At 43.2% G+C, this 21343-nt stretch overlaps 1 pseudogene; it reads right to left on the reverse strand.

The window, feature by feature from the left end:
* LOC141258604 (uncharacterized) overlaps window positions 1-21053 on the reverse strand; it is a 31512-nt pseudogene extending 10459 nt beyond the window's left edge.
* Between the last annotated feature and the right edge of the window lie 290 nt (window positions 21054-21343).

Consider the following 21343-nt stretch of genomic DNA (forward strand, 5'->3'; position numbering starts at 1 on the left):
TAGTAATGGCGTTGAAAAGTACAACTTGTCCCGCAAAAAAATAAGCCCTCACACAGCCATATTGCCCAAAAAATAAAAACGCTATGGCTCTGGGAACAAGGGGAGCAAAAAACGAAAATGCAAAAACGGAAAATCCCAAGGTCGTAAAGGGGATAAAAACTGCATTTTGTGGTTACTTCTGTTATCTTTGTCTAATATTTAAATTTGTTTTGTGATCTGAAACATTTCAGTGACAAACATGCAAAAGAATAAGAAATCCAAGAAATCAGGAAGGAGGCAAACACTTTTTCACACCATTGTAACGTACTGCCGCTGAAAAATAGCACAAGCATAAACCAAAAAATAACCATTATCCTATGTACAACCCCATGTCAAACGTATGCAGCATGCAGTGCTAAAAATAAAGGGCACCCCAGGAAAATGATTCACAAGAAAAGGTCAAAAGTGCAACTGACAGGGCAACTCCCTTTCTTAGGACCCATGGTTGAAGAACGAAGCAACAGCAATGACAGAGGTGCTTGCACGGCAGGATAACCACGTGGTGTCCTAAAGCTCCCTCGCTCGTAACTCAAATCTGTGCTCGCATCATAAAACAATAAATCGACCTAGCGACGGCTCGAATCTCAGAAAATTTGTGAGTAGATGCTCTCGATAGTCATGGTTTTACTGTATTTTTTAGTTTTCTAAAGAAACGGAACCTGTGATCGCAACTTGGGGAAGAGGGTGGGACTGCATTCATGTTTTTAATGATTATGTACCTAACAAGTGAGTGAATGACTCTTTCATATACAGTTATGGCCGAATGTGTTGGCACCCTTGAAATTGTTCCAAAAATTTCTCCCATAAAATTATTGCAGTTACACATTTTGTCATACACATGTATTTCCTTTGTTGGCACCTTTCCAAAATTGTGGATAAATAACTTTGTTTCAACCACGTGATGCTCGTTCAAACTCACCTGTGGCAAGTAACAGGTGTGGGCAATATGAAAATCGCACCTGAAACCAGATAAAAAGGAGGAGAATTTGCCTCAATCTTTGCATTGTTTGTCTGTGTGTGCCACACTAAGCATGGAGAACAGAAAGAGGAGAAGAGAACTGTCTGAGGACTTGAGAACCGAAATTGTTGAACAATATCAACAATCTCAATTTACATCAATACTGCAGGAATTCACATTTATCCGCATTGGCTATCAATTTCCAAGAAGATATCCAAGCAGCAGGAAGCTTAACACAATCTTATATAAAAGCAGAAACCATTTATACCGACCTCAAGATCAATTAAAGCATTTACCGATCAGCTATAACATTACTACCACTCATGGGTGAAGTTAATAACAGTGATTATCTTGAGGCAATTGTGCCTCTTATAGGTGGAATATATCACAAAGTAAATGAACAATCAGTTTCTGAAGTTTATGTCTTGGAAGAAGGAAAGAATAAGGTGTTGTGTGATTTTAACACTGGATAAATTGTGAGAGCAAGACGGCTGGGTCAGAGCATCGGTAAAACAGCAGGTCTTGTCTCGTGTTCCCGGGAGACAGCATGTCTCCTATATGCCTCAAAATGGTACCAATAATAATGTTGGGTGTTCCCAATAGTCAGTGATTAGTACCTATCAAAAATGATCCAAAGAAAAACGCTGGTGGACCTGCAAAAGGAGAATGGTACCTAAGACTTATTAATTCACACTTGAATGGTCGTGTCTCGTTCAATTCCGAATAAAAGGTGCTGTAATACAAATTGCTGAAAAAGTTAATGCTGGTGAATACAGAAAGGACATATAATGCAGATTGTCCATAATGACTCCTGTTTAAAGCTTAAAAAGTCTGCAACGGGCATCAGAAGCCATTGAGTATCTGAGTGTACAGTAAGAACAGTCCATGGAGACTTCACCTTACAACAAACACTGTAAAGGATTTGTTGCTGATGTTTTCAGAAGCCTTGTGGAGTCTGTGCCTAGATGGGTCAGAACTGTTCTAGCGACACAATATTAGGCGAGAATTGTTAATGTTATGTCTGATCAGTATATACTCCACTGACGCTGGAGAAGCTTATTACATCAATCTTTAGAGGACTAGAAAAAATCTCATCTCATCTACCTGATGATCCCGGGGGACATTTTCCTCCTTTTCTGGCCGATCCTGGGAATATAGAGGACTGGGACATCTCTCCGGGGGATTTCTCGGACTGGATCCATCTATAGGAAATAACCGCAGTGTCTGAATACATTGTCTATATGTGATGAGCAGATGATGGGGAATCTAGACGACTCTCAGACCTGTTCTCTCCTCTACAACCCAGGAAGGTCTCCTCTTACCCGGAGATGTGATGGACGGGTGATTCTCCATCATGACCTCCTTGTACAGATCCTTGTGTCCTTCTAGATACTCCCACTCCTCCATGGAGAAATAGACGGTGACGTCCTGACACCTTATAGGAACCTGACACACACAATGACCCGTCATTAGCAGACCCCTCCCCCGGCGTTATTGTATAATGTCCCAGCATTCCCGGCAGCGCTCACCTCTCCGCTCAGCAGCTCAGTGATCCTGGTGGTCAGTTCTAGGATCTTCTGCTCATGTATCAGTGAATGAGGTGGAGGCTCGGTGATGGCACTGGGGGTCCTGCTCCACCCTCCTGACACACGGGGGGTCACACACTCCCCAGACGACGTCTTCACTACTGTGTGATCCTGTGTATGGGGAGACGCCGATCACTACACAGAGGCCGAGAATCCTTCACCTTTCCCGTCATCTCCGGCTTTATTACTAGAGATCAGAGTGATGTGATGTGAAGCTCTCACCTCTCCAGTGATCCAGTAGATTATCTCCAGGGTGAGGTCTAATATCCGAGCCGCCATGTGGTCTCTGTCCTGCTCCATCCTCGGGGGGTCACTGATGGAAAGGACCATCGCCTATTAAGGGAAAATGTTACCTGTGAGACATGGGCGTACCCAGGATCAAAACTGGGGGGGGGGAGGCAAGCCATGGTCACAGATACCGAAGAGAAATATATATATAGTACAATGCAAAGATTTCACTTCTTACATTACATGAGTGATATCTACTGTAAATTCTACAATAGCTCAGAAACCGGCGAATTGCTCCACACAGTATACTGGCCGCCATAAAATGCCCCATACAGGATACTGGTCCCCATATAACGCTCCATACAGAATACTGGCCCCCATATAACGCTCCATACAGAATACTGGCCCCCATATAACGCTCCATACAGAATACTGGCTCCCATATAACGCTCCATACAGAATACTGGTCCCCATATAACGCTCCATACAGAATACTGGCCCCCATATAACGCTCCATACAGAATACTGGCTCCCATATAACGTTCCATACAGGATACTGGCCCCCATATAATGCTCCATACAGAATACTGGCCCCCATATAACGCTCCATACAGAATACTGGCCCCCATATAACGCTCCATACAGGATACTGGCCCCCATACAATGCTCCATACAGAATACTGGCCCCCAAATAACGCTCCATACGGAATACTGGCCCCCATATAACACTCCATACAGGATACTGGCCCCCATATAATGCTCCATACGGAATACTGGCCCCCATATAACACTCCATACAGGATACTGGCCCCCATATAACGCTCCATACAGAATACTGGCCCCATATAACGCTCCATACAGAATACTGGCCCCCATATAATGCTCCATACAGAATACTGGCCCCCATATAACGCTCCATGCAGGCTGTTCCCCCCCCTCATAATGCCCCACGCAGGCTGTTCCCCCCACATAATGCCCCACGCAGGCTGTTCCCCCCACATAATGCCCCATGCAGGCTGTTCCCCCCCATATAATGCCCCATGTAGGATGTCACCCCACCTTACAATGCCCCATGTAGGATGTCACCCCACCTTACAATGCCCCATGCAGGATGACACCCCCCCTTCCTTATAATGCCCCATGCAGGATGTCACCCCCCTCCCCTTATAATGCCCCATGCAGGATTTCATCCCCCCCTTATAATGTCCCATGTAGGATGTCACCCCCCCTTATAATGCCCCATGCAGGATGTCACACACCCCCTCCCTTATAATGCCCCATGCAGGATGTCACACCCCCCCTCCCTTATAATGCCCCATGCAGGATGTCACCCCCCTCCCCTTATAATGCCCCATGCAGGATGTCATACCCCCCTCCCTTATAATGCCCCATGCAGGATGTCACCCCCCCTCCCTCATAATGCCCCATGCAGGATGTCACACACACCCCCTCCCTTATAATGCCCCATGCAGGATGTCACCCCCCCTTATAATACCCCATGCAGGATGTCACCTCTCCCCTCCCTTATAATGCCCCATGCAGGATGTCACACACCCCCACCTCACCCCCCTCCCTTATACTGCCACAGGCCTCCATATAATAAAAAAAAAAATCAAATACTCACGTCACTTCTCACCTGCTGCCGCTGCTCCGGGCTCCAGCGTCGCCAGCCTCATCCCGCTCTGCGCTGTGACTGCTCAGGAGAGAGCGCGGTGTAAAGACGTCACCGCACCCTCTGACCTGAGACGTTACAGTGCAGCAGCCGCGGAGGATGCAGGAGCTGCTGCGGAGGCACAGGGAGAGGTAAGTATTGTGCCGGGGCCCCGAGCAAGCGGGGGGGGAGCGGGCGCTGACGGTGAGGGCCCCCCCCCCGCCTGCTCAGGGCCCCGGCATTTGCCCGGTTGCGCCGGGTGCTGACGCTGGCCCTGGTGTTCAGCTTGTGTGCCTGCTTCTAGGGGGGGGGGGGGTCAGCTGCCCCCCCCCTTCCCCACGGTGGGTACGCCCATATTGTGAGACTTCTCTAGATAAAGAAATGGAGGAAACAAGGAGGACTGAGCGCAAAAGCAAAATCTTACATGAAGTTCAGGATCTGGGAATTCCACACAATATACAATGGTTTTTCTAAAATAAAAAATAAAAAAAACTCTTGATTTATCCAAATCTGAACACGAAGCTCTGGAGAACCTAGATATCAGACCTGACATTATACAACAGTTCGATAACATTGGGGATTCAGTTGTGGTACTTAAAGACGGAGATTATGCTTCATCCATAGAACAGACGCTTGAGGATACCAATACCTATATTCCCCTAAAACATGACCCCACTATATTTTTTCTGGAGAAACTTAAAATCAACTGTACAGGAGGGTTTATCCTTGGAATTTTTTCCCAAAACGGAATGTGAATATCTAGTCGTTCATAATCCTGTTATTCCTATCAAGCACGCCCTACCTAAAACCCATAAGACAGGCTTTCCCCTCTCCAATGCTCCTAATAATATCGGGTATTGGGTCACTAGGCGTACGTTTGGGTCAGTGGCTTGATTTCTCTCTTCAACCTCTTCCACAACATATCCCAGGGTATTTACAGGACTCTTGTGATGTACTTGATATGCTGCAAAACATCCATTGGTCCAACACCTGGTCATAGCTGACCTGTGACGTAGCATACCCCATCACACAGTCATTCTGGCAGTTAATCACATCTTAAATAAATATAATCCATACACCCATGACCTCCAGATACTCATTGACACAGAGCTGTCATTCCTCTTAACACATAATTTTTTTTTTTTCAGAACAGTGGAGTTTTGATCGGGGCCAAATTTTCCCTTGGTCAGGGCTGGATGGAGAAGAAAAGTAAAAAAAAAAAAAAAAAAAGTCTAGAATTTGTTACCTATGATTCACTTCTTTTATACAGCAGCTGTCACTTCTGTTGTCTGTTCTAGTAAGTACTTCTATTACCCATGAAATAACAATTCAAGGGCAGCTCCCACTTATAACGTGCTTCTGGTATTATTCCTGCAAATGTCAGAGTAAAGCCGGGGTTACACTATCGTATAACACGGCCAAGTGCTATGCGATAAAACAACGCATAGCACTTGGACCAGTGTTATTCTATGGGGCAGATCAGATCTGCCATTATTTTCTCATGCTGGTTTGGCTGCGAGACTCGATTCACTCGTACCCATACAAGTCTATGGGTGTGTGTGAAACATTGGACTGCACTCAGATGTCATCCCAGTGCAGTCTGTTATACGCCGAGACAGGCAATGGTGAAGATGGAGGAATTACTTTCTCCGTCTCCTCCGCACCTGTGCTGCGATTCTCCCATGCGAGAGGATAGGAGCCCTGTGCACTGACCCTCGGCTCACGCTTGCAGGAGCCGAGGGTCAGAGGCATATTGCATCCCATAGGAAAGACGATGATCCAGCTCCACAGACTCCAATAGTAAAAACAAATGTCGTTTATTTAGAATTTTTTTAAAAAAAAAATATCCAAATGGCGATAATGTTTTTCCAGCTAGTAGAAAAACAATACTGAAGGGGAAACAACAAGGGCACCAAGGAGGGGTGCGCTACCAGACGCGTTTCGAGCGAAGACCGCTCTTAAACTTGGTATGAATAAGTGTCAGACATGAGGGCAGGACCCTTCTTATGCCGGCACTAATCAAGAAAGGTGCTGCAGGTGGGTAACAACCCAAAATAGCAAAAAGAATTGTAAAAAGAGTGAATTAAAAAAAAACAACAACAACAACAACGGGAATATTAAAAACAAGAGTGAGACACCAAGTCAGGAATGTAACATAAACTCTTTTCTATAATTTGAGCCTGAGGGAATTCTAGTATCCAGTACAAAAATCCAAAACGCCTCCCTATTTCTGAGAGTATTTTGTCTGTCTCCGCCACATCGGGGAACATGTTCTATAGGATAAGATAATCGGCCTTTAGTGCATTTATTATGACGATTAATAAAATGTCGGGAAGCACCAGATATACTACGATTAGATTGATGGGAAATATTGTATAAATGTTCCCTCAGCCGTACTTTACATTTCCTAGTAGTTGATCCGATATATTTTAGATTACAAATAGTGCACTCAATCATATAAATAACATGATCAGTGTTACAATTCAGAAACCCTTTTATTGGATATACTTTAGAATTATTTTTGTCCGTAAATGTTCATTTTTTTGGTGAAACCAGACATGATTTGCAGTTGCTAAAACCGCACTTATGGTAGCCACTAGTTGATAGCCAGTTACCAGTCGTTTTAATGGACTTTGCTCTGGAGAGATTTTATTACCTGTTGTTGGTGCTCTACGTGGAACTACCCTAATTCCGTCCTTTAGTATTGCATCTGACGCGCCCCCTGGGTCGTGGGGTACTCGGGAGCCAGGCCGGTCGGTGTTGGGGGATGTCACGGTGGCAGTGACCCGGTCTGTGACCCAGGGCGGTCAATTAAAGGGAAATAAAGAAAGGGGAATAAAGTTTTTATATATAATGTTCGTGACGCCACCTGTGGTATGTAGCTATATGGAGCCGCCGCTGCGGTGCAGATCCTCTGGAGCTGATGTTAGTGCAGCAGAGTTGGTTCAGCTCTCCACAGGCAGAGCTTAGCTCCAGGGCAGGATGTAGTGATGTTATCAGGTAGATGTTGCTGGTGCTGTGTAGTGCAGGGCTGGTGATGGCGCAGCAATAATTCCAGGACACAGTGGGGTGCAGTCTTCAAGGTTTACTCACAGTTGTTCAAGACTCCAGGTTACTAGGGCCAGTGTGTAACCTCCCACGCCGTCCTGTGTTCACCAAGGAAGCGGTTCAGCAGCTCTCAGGTATTTCAGGAGTACTTGAATGGGACCCCGTTCTATGTGCCTTCCTCGGTCGTCTTCCTGCGCTAGCTCTCACCCTCCTACCCTGCGCCTCACAATCAGTGTCCCAAGCCGGTAGCCTTGGATCTTGTCGGGCGACGTGCAGTCCCCTGAATCCTATGCGGCCACCTTTTCGGCGATATAATTGTGGTAGTGAGCAGCTGCACCTTGAAAGTACAGTAGCCTCCGGTTTTCTAGCTGAGCCTGGTTGTTCTCCACTAGTGTAGGGGCCGGTCCCCTCTCTGCAGCCTGATCCCTCCACGTCCGTGTAGATTCGGATGCACGGGTGGCTTCCTGCTCTCACCATGCCCCTAGGATCCCCTGTGTTCCTCTGGAGCCTTCCCTCTGCTCCCGTCCTCTCTCAGTCTGTCCTCCTGGGCCTCTCAGTCTAGGCCCTGCTCCTCTCTCCTCCTGAGCAGAGCTCCTACAGAGCTCCTGCTCCCAACACTCTCTCTCTCTTCTGACTCTCTCCTCAGACTGACCTGTCTCCCTCAAGACGGTTCCCTTCTTATACGCCTACTGAAGGTGCTCCCCTGATCCACTTCCTCCAACCACACCCACTACATGGTTCCCCCTCGCTCGGTTCCCCCCACTTCCAACCAGGGACAGGGCTCAGCACTGTGCACATGCATCTTGCCCTGCCTGCTGGTCTGGAATGGTGTAGTGTTGGATGCAGGTGGGTGGGTCCCGAGCAGTACCCCATCCTTACCTGAGAGTGGGGCACCACACCTCTGGGTGAGATGCAGTACCTCTGTAGCGACTGAACCCGCAGGGGCGCCACACATCCATGATTGAATCCTCTCTCAGAATATCTATGTTGCGTTTTACTATATTAGATATTGCAGAAAAGTGAGTATTGTAGGTGAGAACTAATGTTGGAATATTAGAGCTGGTGTTGTTGTGGTGGTTCACCCAGCTGCTTCATGGAGGTGAGCTGGTTTCTTTTTACTTTTCTCTTTCCATATTGCATCCCATGGCCTCGCATGGGATGCCATACGTTAGTCAACTAATTAAGTTGAATTTAACTATGCAATCTTGTGGACAACAGGGAAATTTAGCAAACTAACCCACAAACAACGGCCCACATATTATTAAATGGTCACGGGACGATCAGTCATATTCCCATATCCGCAAACCACATGCCTACTCAAAAAAACTGATAAGAAACCAGGAGAAACAGAGAGTAAGCATGGCATAAGCAAGATATATATATATATACACACACAATACTAGAAAAGGCATAAAGTGCATAGTAAATTAGCATGAAATTCAGTGGACAAAAAAGTGCAATGTGCTGGAAGCAATGGCATAACCAATCTACCAAGAACCCACCAAAGATCCCAAATGGCAACAAAATGTATCAATCCTATCAAGGGCCTAAGTAAGTAAGTATAAGTAAGTAAGTATATAGTGCCTAACAATAGGTCCACCCCTCCAATAGGCAGAGCATTGATAATAGAGGCTTACCAAGGGATGAAGTGGGAGGCAGAGTGGAGAGCCACAATAGAGGGAAGTTCGACAGGCAAGCGCTCCGACGCGCGTTTCACCTCCAATCTGACAGGCTTTCTCATAAGGCGTGAGTTGAATTTAACTATGCAACTACGGCTGCAGTGCAAAGCAACACGCTGAGTTGCTTGCAATCTTGTGGACTACAGGGAAATTTAGCAGTAGAGCTGAGTTTGTCAGAGAGTCCTAATGCAGACCAGTATCACAAAGTAAAGGAGTCGTATTACTACGGGGAGGTCACTGTTGCTATTTCCTTTGTATCGGCAATAGCATTTGCTCTTTTTTGTTTTTTTTTCAGGGACGAAAAAAGCTTCCCATGCTCAAGCCTTACTTTAAAACCTTGGCGGTAGGTGCGCAGTGCACAGATGAAGTGCGCAGAGGAGCAGGAACTTTTCTGTGCTTTGTGCTGATGAGGAACCTGACCCTGCACATATCAGAGGGTGCGGAGAACTGGGATAATAGTGAATATATCACTGATGTTTGCTTTGCTAGTTATATTTTATCATAATGATGCCTCCCGTTATAATCTGTGAATCTATACAGCTCTGACCCCCTGCCATTTGATAATCATTTAGACAGTGACAATCTAGGAACTTTATCCTCCCCACATATTCAGTGCCTCCTGTTTCGCTTACATCAATAAACTATTACGTGATGCCAGCTCTTGCAAAAAGGTTCTGTTCACACCGTTATCTGTTCCAATTTTTTAGATTTGTTCCTCTGTTCCATTTTTTGGGAGCAAAGAAACAGTATTCAAAATGAAGGTATGAACAGAGCTTCAACATTACTTTAACCCCTTTATCCCCCGCGGGTGGTTTGCACGTTAATGACCGGGCCAATTTTTACAATTCTGACCACTGTCACTTTATGGGGTAATAACTCTGGAACGCTTCAACGGATCCCCCTGATTCTGAGATTGTTTTTTCGTGACATATTGTACTTAATGATTGTGGTAAAATTTATTTGATACGACTTGTGTTTATTTGTGAAACAAATCGGAAATTTGGCTAAAATTTCGCAATTTTAGAACTCTGAATTTTCATGCCCTTAAATCAGAGCAGAGCGATATGTCACACAACATAGTTAATAAATAACATTTCCCACATGTCTACTTTACATCAGCACAATTTTGGAACCCAATTTTTTTTGTTACGAAGTTATAAGGGTTAAAAGTTGACCAGCGATTTCTCATTTTTCCAACAAAATTTACAAAACCATTTTTTAGGGACCACATCACATTTGAAGTCACTTTGAGGGGCCTTTATGACAGAAAATACCCAAAAGTGACACCATTCTAAAAACTGCACCCCTCAAGGTGCTCAAAACCACATTCAAGAAGTTTATTAACCCTTCACGTGCTTCACAGGAATTTTTGGAATGTGGAAGGAAAAAATAAACATTTAACTTTTTTTCACAAAAATTTTACTTTAGACCCAATTTTTTTTAACAGGAAAAATTAACCCCAAAATTTGTTGTGCGATTTCTCCTGAGTATGCCGATACCCCATATGTGGGGGAAAACCACTGTTTGGGCGCACAGCAGGGCTCGGAAGGGAAGCGCCATTTGACTTTTTGAATGTAAAATTTGCTTGAATAATTAGCGAACGCCATGTCGCCTTTGGAGAGCCTCTGATGTGCCTAAACAGTGGAAACCCCCCACAAGTGACACCATTTTGGAAACTAGACCCCTCAAGGAATTTATTTAGATGTGTGGTGAGCACTTAGATCCCACGGGTGCTTCACAGAATTTTCAACGTGGATCTGTAAAAATGAAAAATATATATTTTTCTCACAAAAATGTTGTTTTAGCCCCCCAAGATTTTCATTTTCACAAGGATAGCAGAAGAAAATGGACCCCAAAATTTGTTGTTCAATCTCTCCTGAGTACACCGATGCCCCACAAGGGCACCCTTGGAGATTTGTGTGCTCAAATAATTTTGACTAGGGTTTCAGACCTTAATTAGTCTGATAGGGTTATGGCTTGTTCACTATCATCGGTTAGGAAAGGCCAGGCGATGGCCTTCTAAGCAGGAGGTCTACAAAGCAGGAGAAGGTTATAAGAAGATAGCAAAGTGTTTTCAAGTTGCCCTTTCCTCGATTTGAAATATAATTAAGAAATGGCAGTTACCAGGAACAGTGGAGATCAAGATAAGGTCTGGAAGACCAAGCAACATGTCAGTGAGAGTTGCTCGTAGAATTGCTAGAGAGGCAAATCAGAACCCCCGATTGACTACAAAAGACCTTCAGAGAGATTTAGCAGACTCTGGAGTTGTGGTACATTGTTCTACTGTTCAGAGACACCTGCACAAATATGGCCTTCATGGGAGAGTCATCAGAATGAAACCTCTCCTGCGTCCTCACCATAAAATTCAGCGTCTGAAGTACGAAAAAGAACATCTAAACAAGCCTTATGCATTTTGGAAACAAGTCCTGTGGACTGATGAGGTAAAATATAACTCTTTGGCCACAATGATCAAAGGTATGTGTGGAGAAAAAAGGGCACAGAATTTCAGGAAAAGAACATCTCGCCAACCATTAAGCATGGAGGAGGATCAATCATGCTTTGGGGTTGTGCTGCAGCCAATGTCACAGGGAACATTTCTTGGGTAGAGGGAAGAATGGATTCAATGAAATTTCAACAAATTCTTGATGCAAACATAACACCATGTGTAAAAAGCTGAAGGTGAAAAGAGGAAGATTATACAATGGATAATGATCCTAAACACACATCAGAATCCAAAATAGATGACCTCAAAAGGAGCAAGCTGAAGGTTTTACAATGGCCCTCACAGTCCCCTCATCTGAACATTATTGAAAATCTGTGGCTAGACCTCAAAATAGCAGAGCATGCAAGACGAGCCAGGAATCTCACAGAAGTGGAAGAATCTTCCAAGGAAGAATAGATGAAAATCCCTCAAACAAGAATTGAAAGAGTCTTGTCTGGCTACAAAAAGCGTTTAAAAGCTGTGATACTGCAAAAGGGGGCGCTACTAAGTACTAACCATGCAGGGTGCGCAAACTTTTGCATCGGCCCATTTTCCTTTTTGTCATTTTTAAATTTTTTTCCTAAAATATAAAGGAAATGTGTCATCTGTAACTTTAGGCCTTTTAGAGATCATTCATCTTCAACTCGCTTTACTGTTCACAATAACAGGAATTTTGACCAGGGGCGCCCAAACTTTTACATGCCACTGTGAGTAAAAAAAAAATAAATAGTCCCTGGCCATCTTCTCAAACGATATTTTCTCCGAAACGCTGGAGCATTGGCTGTACACCCCCTACATAACAACCGCGCTGTAAGAAACCAACAACCTAAAAGATAAAGAAAGCAACAAAAAAACTCACGTACCGGAGCGATCGCTGCTCTGCAGATGTCACCTCCTGGTGTATACAGGACCTGCGGTGATGTCACAGTCATGTGGCCTGCTGGTCACATGACAGGAAATGCCAAGCTAAAAAAAAAAAAAAACTGGAGCTTTACTCCTCCCCTCATGTGACTGATCACATGACCATGACATCACCACAGGTCCTGCCGTCACTAGCATGAGAAAAGAAAACAGCTATTATCATGAAACCTGTCCACCATATCCTGGCCTCGGTATCGAGGCTTCAACATTTATCCTTCTACTTTTGATACAAACTTTAATCTGTTATATTCATATTTCAACATTTATCCTTTTAATTTTTCTTACTAAAAATACATTTTATGTAGAATGTAGCCCTCTGTGTCCAAATACAACCAACCAAAACCTTGTGTACCCAACTAAAGTCACCCACCGTGTCTGATTCACAATACCAACTACTATTCCCATTAGATCAGGGATGTCAAACTCAAACACACAGAGGGCCAAAATGAAAAACTTGGACAAAGTCGCGGGCCAACCAGTATAAGGTATAATGGGCCCCACAAAGTCCTCCATACAGAATAATGGGCCCCACATAGTCCTCCATACAGTATAATGGGCCCACATAGTCCTCCATACAGAATAATGGCCCCACATAGTCCTCCATACAGTATAATGGCACCACATAGTCCTCCATACAGTATAATGGGCCCCACATAGTCCTCTATACAGTATATAATGGGCCTTACCTAGTCCTCCTTACAGTATAATGGCCCCACATAGTCCTCCATATAGTATAATGGCCCCACATAGTCCTCCATACAGTATAATGGCCTCACATAGTCCTCCATACAGTATAATGGCCTCACATAGTCCTCCATACAGAATAATGGGCCCCACATAGTCCTCCATACAGTATAATGGGCCACATAGTCCTCCATACAGTATAATGGCCCCACATAGTCCTCCATACAGTATAATGGACCTCACATAGTCCTCCATACAGAATAATTGGCCCACATAGTCCTCCATACAGAATAATGGCCTCACATAGTCCTCCATACAGAATAATGGGCCCACATAGTGCTCCATACATAATAATGGGCCCCACACAGTCCTCCATACAGAATAATGGGCCCCACATAGTCCTCCATACAGTATAATGGCCCCACATTGTCCTCCATACAGTATAATGGACCTCACATAGTCCTCCATACAGAATAATGGGCCCACATAGTCCTCCATACAGAATAATGGCCTCACATAGTCCTCCATACAGAATAATGGGCCCACATAGTGCTCCATACATAATAATGGGCCCCACACAGTCCTCCATACAGAATAATGGGCCCTACATAGTCCTCCATACAGAATAATTGGCCCCACATAGTCCTCCATACAGAATAATGGGCCCCACATAGTCCTCCATACAGAATAATGGGCATCACATAGTCCCCCATATAGAATAATGACCCCACATAGTCCTCCATACAGAATATTGGGCCCCACATAATCCTCCATACAGTATAATGGGCCTCACATAGTCCTCCATACAGAATAATGGCCCCACATAGTCCTCCATACAGAATAATTGGCCCATATAGTCCTCCATACAGTATAATGGCCCCACATAGTCCTCCATACAGAATAATGGCCCCACATAGTCCTCCATACAGAATAATGGCCCCACATAGTCCATCATACAGTATAATGGGCCCCGCATAGTCCTCCATACAGTATAATGGGCCCCACATAGTCCTTCATACAGTATAATGGGCCACATAGTCCTCCATACAGTATAATGGCCCCACATAGTCCTCCATACAGTATAATGGACCTCACATAGTCCTCCATACAGAATAATGGGCCCACATAGTCCTCCATACAGAATAATGGCCTCACATAGTCCTCCATACAGAATAATGGGCCCACATAGTGCTCCATACATAATAATGGGCCCCACACAGTCCTCCATACAGAATAATGGGCCCCACATAGTCCTCCATACAGAATAATTGGCCCATATAGTCCTCCATACAGTATAATGGCCCCACATAGGGGTGGTGGCTATGATGTTGTGGGCCAAATAAAACCACCCTGCGGGCCAGATTTGGCCACGGGCCAGAGTTTGACATGTATGCACTAGATAAATATGGATTTGGATGATTTTTTAAAAACTCGCTTTTTTTTGTCAATTTTCCATCAGAGGCTGCAAACATGAGATGGCGTCTAAAACACTGAAGTAAGATTTTGGATTTATTGCCGCAGGCGGCTCCTACCCTTCTTACTTCTGCCGAGTGTCCTGACAGCAGATTGTGGCCACTATGGAGAATTTCTGTACTCATGAAATGTAGCCAAATAATTGTACAGATGGGTTTCACAAATGGCACCGTCTTGGAAAAGAAACGAACCACTAAACGACACCTGTGTGAAAATATTTCCGCTTTTTTGTGCTGCCTCATTGTTTCAAAATGTTAAGTACACTTCTTTTTTTTTTTTATATTTTCATTATTTCACCGATTTTATGACTATGTCTTGCCGAAGTTTGAGAACCTGCTAAATTCCCAAAAGTGACGCCATTCTAAAAACGGCACCCCTCAAGGTGCTCAAAACCACATTCAAGAAGTTTATTAACCCTTCAGGTGCTTCACAGGAATTAATCGAATGTGGAAGGAAAAAATGAACATTTAACTTTTTTTCAAAAAATGTTACTTTACACCCCAATTTTTTTTATTTTCACAAGGATAACAGGAGAAAACGGACCAAAAAATTTGTTGTATAATTTCTCCTGAGTATGCTAATACCCCATATGTGGGGTAAAACCACTGTTTGGGCGCACGGCAGGACTTGGAACGGAAGTAGTACGGTTTGACTTTTTGAATGCAAAATTGTCTGGAATTGAGAGCGGATGCCATGTAGCATTCGGAGAGCCCCTGCTGTGCCTAAACAGTAGAAACTCCCCACAAGTGACCCATTTTGGAAATTAGACCCCTCAAGGAACTTATTTAGATGTGTGGTGAGCACCTTGATCCCCCAGGTGCTTCACAGAAATTTATAACGCTGAGCCGTCAAAATAAAAAAAAAATCACATTTTTTCCACAAAGATGATCCTATAGCCCCAATTTTTTATTTTCACACGGGCAACAGGAGAAAATGGACCAAAAAAATTGTTGTGCAATTTATCCTGAGTATGCCAATAACCCATATGTGGGGATTACCACTTTTTTGGGCACACTGCAGGGATCCGAAGGGAAGGAGCACTGTTGGACTTTTTGAACGCAAAATTGGCTTAGAGAGTGGACGCCATGTTGCGTTTGGAAAGCCCCTGATTTGCCTAAACAGTGGAAACTACCGACAAGTGAAACCATTTTAGAATCTATACCCCTCAAGGAACTTATCTAGATGTGTGGTGAGCACCTTGAACCACCAGGTGATTCCCAAAAATGTTATAACGTTGAGCCGTGAAAAAAAATAGTAATAATTTTTCTACAAATGTTTTTGAGCCCCAATTTTTTTCACAAGGGTAACAGGAGAAAGTGGACCGCATAAACTGTTATGCAATTTCCACTGATACCCCATATTTGGTGGAAAACTATTGTTTGGGCACACGGCAGGGAAGGAGTGAGCACAGACTTTGATGGAATGGTCTGCGAGCTCTATGTCGCGTTTGGAGAGCCCCTGATGTGCCTAAACAGTGGAAATCCCCCACAAGTCACCCTAGTTTGGAAACTACACCCCTCAAGGAATTTATCCAGAGGCATAGTTTTATAGTAATGATTATAATTAGTGATGAACGAGCGTGTTCCTTCAACCCTTTAACCAAGCATGCTTGGGTGCTTGCCAAGTATCTTCGGCATGCTCGCATATTATGTTCAAGTCCCTGCGTCTGCATGATTCACAACCGTAAGACAGCCTCAACACATGCAGGGATTGCCTATTTGTTAGGGAACCCTCACAGATTATAAAAGAAGTGTATCAACAAGGTAATTTTTTTTTATTAATTTGTGGACATGTGGTACACTATGAAGCAATCTTTAATACAAAGGCCAGGTTTCTCAATGGTAAATTGTGTCTTTCCGGGTTCCCCTTTTTCACCGTTTTTGTGATCTTCCCTTCTTCGCTGTTTGGGTAACCTCTCCTGGAAAATGTTGACCTTGGACGATACGGGCACTATCAGTTTCAAAAGTACTGGGTCCTTCACCTTCCTCACTGCCAAACATTAGGGCCTTGATGACTACATACTGAAACTGAAGGAATGTTCCCGTTTCGCCTGCAGATCGAAACCGCACAAAAGCATTGTACGGTGCCATCTGTACAATGTGCACAGCCAATTTTTTGTACCATACTTTAGCTTTTTGCATGGCACTGTATGGTTTGACGACCTGATTTTAGAGATCTACACCCCCCATGTACTTTTATAAACCAAGATACAAATCTTGCTTTGGGACTCATGTTGTGGTACCTCGGACAGTGATATGGGAGCTGTTGTCATGGTGTACGGTTGTCAAGATAACGACATCTCTCTTGTCCTTATGCTTGACCACCAGCATGTTGTCAATGTGTTGGGCTTTGCTTTCGCCCTTTTTCAGCAGTTGCCCGATTAGCGGCTTAGGGGAGGCCTCTCTGATTTTTTCGCATGGTGCTGAATACAACTGTACTTCTGACAGAGAAGTTCTTGAAGAGTGGGACGCTGGTGTAAAAGTTATCAATGTAGAGGTGATAACCTTGATCCAGCTGTGGGTACAGCAATTCCCACACAATTTTTCCTCTCACCCCCAGGACAGGAGGGCATTCAGGGGGGAGGCAATCAGGGTGTTCTTCCCTTTGTAAACCCTAAATCTGTGGGTGTACCCTGAGGTACTCTCGCACAGCTTGTACAGTTTTATTCCGTACCTGGTCCTCTTATTGGGCATGTATTGTCGGAATTTTAGCCTCCCTTTGAAATGAACCAGAGATTCATTTATAGCGATGTCCTTTTGGGGGTTGTACGCCTCAACAAATTTTCTGCTGAAGTGTTCAACTACTGGCCGAATTTTATATAGACGATCAAAGTAAGGATAGGATCATCTTGGGGAGGACACTGCACATTATCACTATAATGCAAAAATTTTTGGATCGCTTCAAATCGTCATGGTCATACAGAATACTGGTGTGCTGTAGAGAATATCAGTACTCCAGTATTGCCGAAGCGCTGGTTTTCTGTCTATGCTCATATGCAGCACAATGCCCCAAAATGTCATAATCTCTGCTGCATTTACAGGGGTCCATCTGGAATATAATGAGGTGGGATTTTAGGTGAAAAATTGATGAGTGTACAAATTTGTCTGGGCCACCATAAGATTTATTATTTGCTCACTGAAAAAGAATTTGAGCTGCTGATGAAATCCGGAAGATTTGATAACCGGCTTGCAACACTTGTAGCCCAGGTCCTGGATACGTCTGTGTGTGGTGCCTCTTGAAGCAATGACTCCAGCAGCAGTCCACTCCTTGTGAATCTCCCCCAAATTTTTGAATGGCCTTTTCTTAACAATCCTCTCAAGGCTGCGGTTATCCAGGTTGCTTGTGAACCTTTTTCTATCACACTTTTTCCTTCCACTCAACTTTCCATTAATATGCTTGGATACAGCACTCTGTGAACAGCCAGCTTCTTTTTCAATGACCTATTGTGGCTTACCCTCCTTGTGGAGTGTGTTAATGACTGCCTTCTGGACATCTGTCATGTCAGCAGCCTTCCCCTTGATTGTGGAGCCTACTGAAACAGACTAAGGGACCTTTTTAAACACTTCGGAAGCCTTTGCAGGTGTTTTTTGTTACTTATTCTAATTTACTGAGATAATGGCTTTTGTGTTTTCATTGGCTGTAAGCCATAATCATCAACATTAACAGAAATAAACACGTGAAATAGATCCCTCTGTGTGTAATGACTCTATATAATAGATCCCTCTGTGTGTAATGACGCTATATAATAGATCCCTCTGTGTGTACTGACTCTATATAATAGATCCCTCTGTGTGTAATGACTCTATATAATAGATCCCTCTGTGTGTAATGACTCTATATAATAGATCCCTCTGTGTGTAATGACTCTATATAATAGATCCCTGTGTGTAATGACTCTATATAATAGATCCCTCTGTGTGTAATGACTATATAATAGATCACTCTGTGTGTAATGACTCTATATAATAGATCACTCTGTGTGTAATGACTCTATATAATAGATCCCTCTGTGTGTAATGACTCTATATAATAGATCCCTCTGTGTGTAATGACTATATAATAGATCCCTCTGTGTGTAATGACTCTATATAATAGATCCCTCTGTGTGTAATGACTCTATATAATAGATCCCTCTGTGTGTAATGACTATATAATATAGGAGTTTCTCTTTTTGTATTGAAGAACTGAAATAAATTAACTTTTTGCTGATATTCTAATTTTGTGAGAAGCTCTTGTATGTATCAGCAAATTCCCTGCCTAACCAGCCCTGTATAGAGTGAAAACAAAGTATAAAAAATAATTTATAATGTCCCCGTTTCCTATGCTAATGAGTGTTTTGACCAGTCGATGGAGCGTTAGTTCCCCAGACTAGTCAGCCCTCTTTCCATGTTATCACGCCCCTGTGGGCGTGATAACCTAATCTGCACGAGCGGTGTCATCGCTGCTCATACAAATCTCGCTCATGCGCGCTGCTCATTTCGGCAGCGTCACCGCGACTCTGAAGCCGGGTGTACACTGCTGCTGTTTGATCATTTTACCATTTAAATCACCGACAGTATAATTTAAATGATGCAGTTACATCCTCTTCTCTCACAATGCAATTGCTGGGTCCTGATGGGTTGGAGGACCCAGTAGCTGCCACCTTCATCCTCTTGCAAAGCCTGGGCCTGAGCATCATAGGAGAAAATCATTTGCTTTAACTTCTGCAATACAGTAGTGTTGCAGTCTATACTACAAACGATTGAAGGTTTAAGTCCTCTAAAGGGTCTGTTAAATAAAATAAAACAATTTTTAAAAAAATATTTAAAAAATAAAAATTCTTATTGCACTCCTTTTACCTTGTTAAAAATAAAGAAATAAAAACAAAGCATGATTGGCATGACTACATCCCATCTAATCAAACTAATTAACCCATCTGGTAAACACTGTAAAAAAAACAAAAGAATAAAATTGAAACTCCAGAATTGTGGAGTTTTTTTTTCAGTTGCAGCATCTCTCTATAAAATGCAATAAAACATAACTGATTGCATGAATGCAGCACCAAAACCACCATCAATACATAAATGCAACATCAGAACTACAGTTATTACATGAATGCAGTACCAGAACTACCATCTGCACATGAGTGCAGTGCCAAAACCACTGTTTGTACATGAATGCAGTGTCAGAACCACGTATATGAATGCAGCACCAGAACCACATACATGAATGCAGCACCAGAACCACCGTCAGTACACGAATGCAGTGTCAGAAACACAGTCAATATATGAATGCATGAATAATTTGTTGAATAAGTGAATATTATTGGATTTTTTTATTCTGTGTTTCCCATTGAGGGTTCATTATGTTTTGTGAATAAAGTTTTTTTTTTTTACTGGGGTATCCAGTCATGTATTTTAAGTGGTTATATATGTATTGTCTTGTTGGGTTTGTCTTGGATTTATTATATATATTAATAAAGAGTCTATTTTTACTAATCTATATTTATTCTATTTCTTTAAGATAGCTTGTAAGTTTAATGATTTGACTATCTGCTGTTTTAGGTGGATTGTAGGTGACAGACATTTAATGTGAGTCGTTTAACGTTTCAAAATCTGTAGGGTGTCCAAGCCCAAAGGTGGAAATTAGACTCCTTCTATCACATTCATGTCCTACTCTAGTGCGTTGGACTTTAGTCTGCAGAGTCCTGACTGCGTCTTTCTGTGAAAACACAAGACCTGTAAGGGTCACATTGTATGTGAGAAGGCATATCGAGGCAGCAGGTCCTATCTCTGAAACATTTCAATCAAGTATCGGAACATTAAAATCTCTTCTCTTTCTTGTGATTTCTCTTATGTCTATCAAGATTTGATTTGTGGGCAAAACATTTCCCACAATCTGAACACAAAAATGGTTTCTCCCCTGTGTGACTTCTTAGATGAACCAATTTATGGCTAAAACATTTCCCACATTCTGAACATATAAATGGCTTCTCCCCCGTGTGAGTTTTTAGATGAGTCGCAAGATTTGTTTTCCGTCTAAAACATTTCCCACATTCAGAACAAGGAAACGGCTTCTCCCTCATGTGCACTCTTACATGGGTCTTAAGAAGTGTTTTTGTACCAAAACGCTTCCCACATTCAGGACAAGAGTACGGCTTCTTCTCTGTGTGAGTTCTCCGATGTCTCTTAAGTTGAATTTCCCTCGAGAAACATTTCCCACAATCGGAACATAAAAATGGCTGTGCGTCTGTCACAATTTGCTCAGGCAAAGTACGATTAGATTTATTTTTTAAATATTTCCAGTTTGGTCCTGGATCAGCGATTGATCAGATGAAGGTATCCAGCGATCGGCGAGGTCAGAGGATGAATGAATGCACTGATTGACGGCAGGTTCATCATCGGCTATTATATTGTTATCCTCTACTTCATAACAGAGAGACACATTGTGATGTGCAATGGAGCCGCTCATCCCGTTTTCATCTGAAAAAAGGAAACCAACATATTTTCATTTTTCTAAAGAAACTAATGAAGCTTTACTAAGTCTGTGACAACGACAAGGAGTAAATAAAGTAAAATGGACATAGAGGAAAATAGGAAAATAACACATGGAAAG

Source organism: Phyllobates terribilis, unplaced genomic scaffold, assembly GCF_046119375.1.
Source record: "Phyllobates terribilis strain yellow unplaced genomic scaffold, ASM4611937v1 Scaffold_3__8_contigs__length_932513732, whole genome shotgun sequence".
In the NCBI taxonomy this organism is placed as follows: domain Eukaryota; kingdom Metazoa; phylum Chordata; class Amphibia; order Anura; family Dendrobatidae; genus Phyllobates; species Phyllobates terribilis.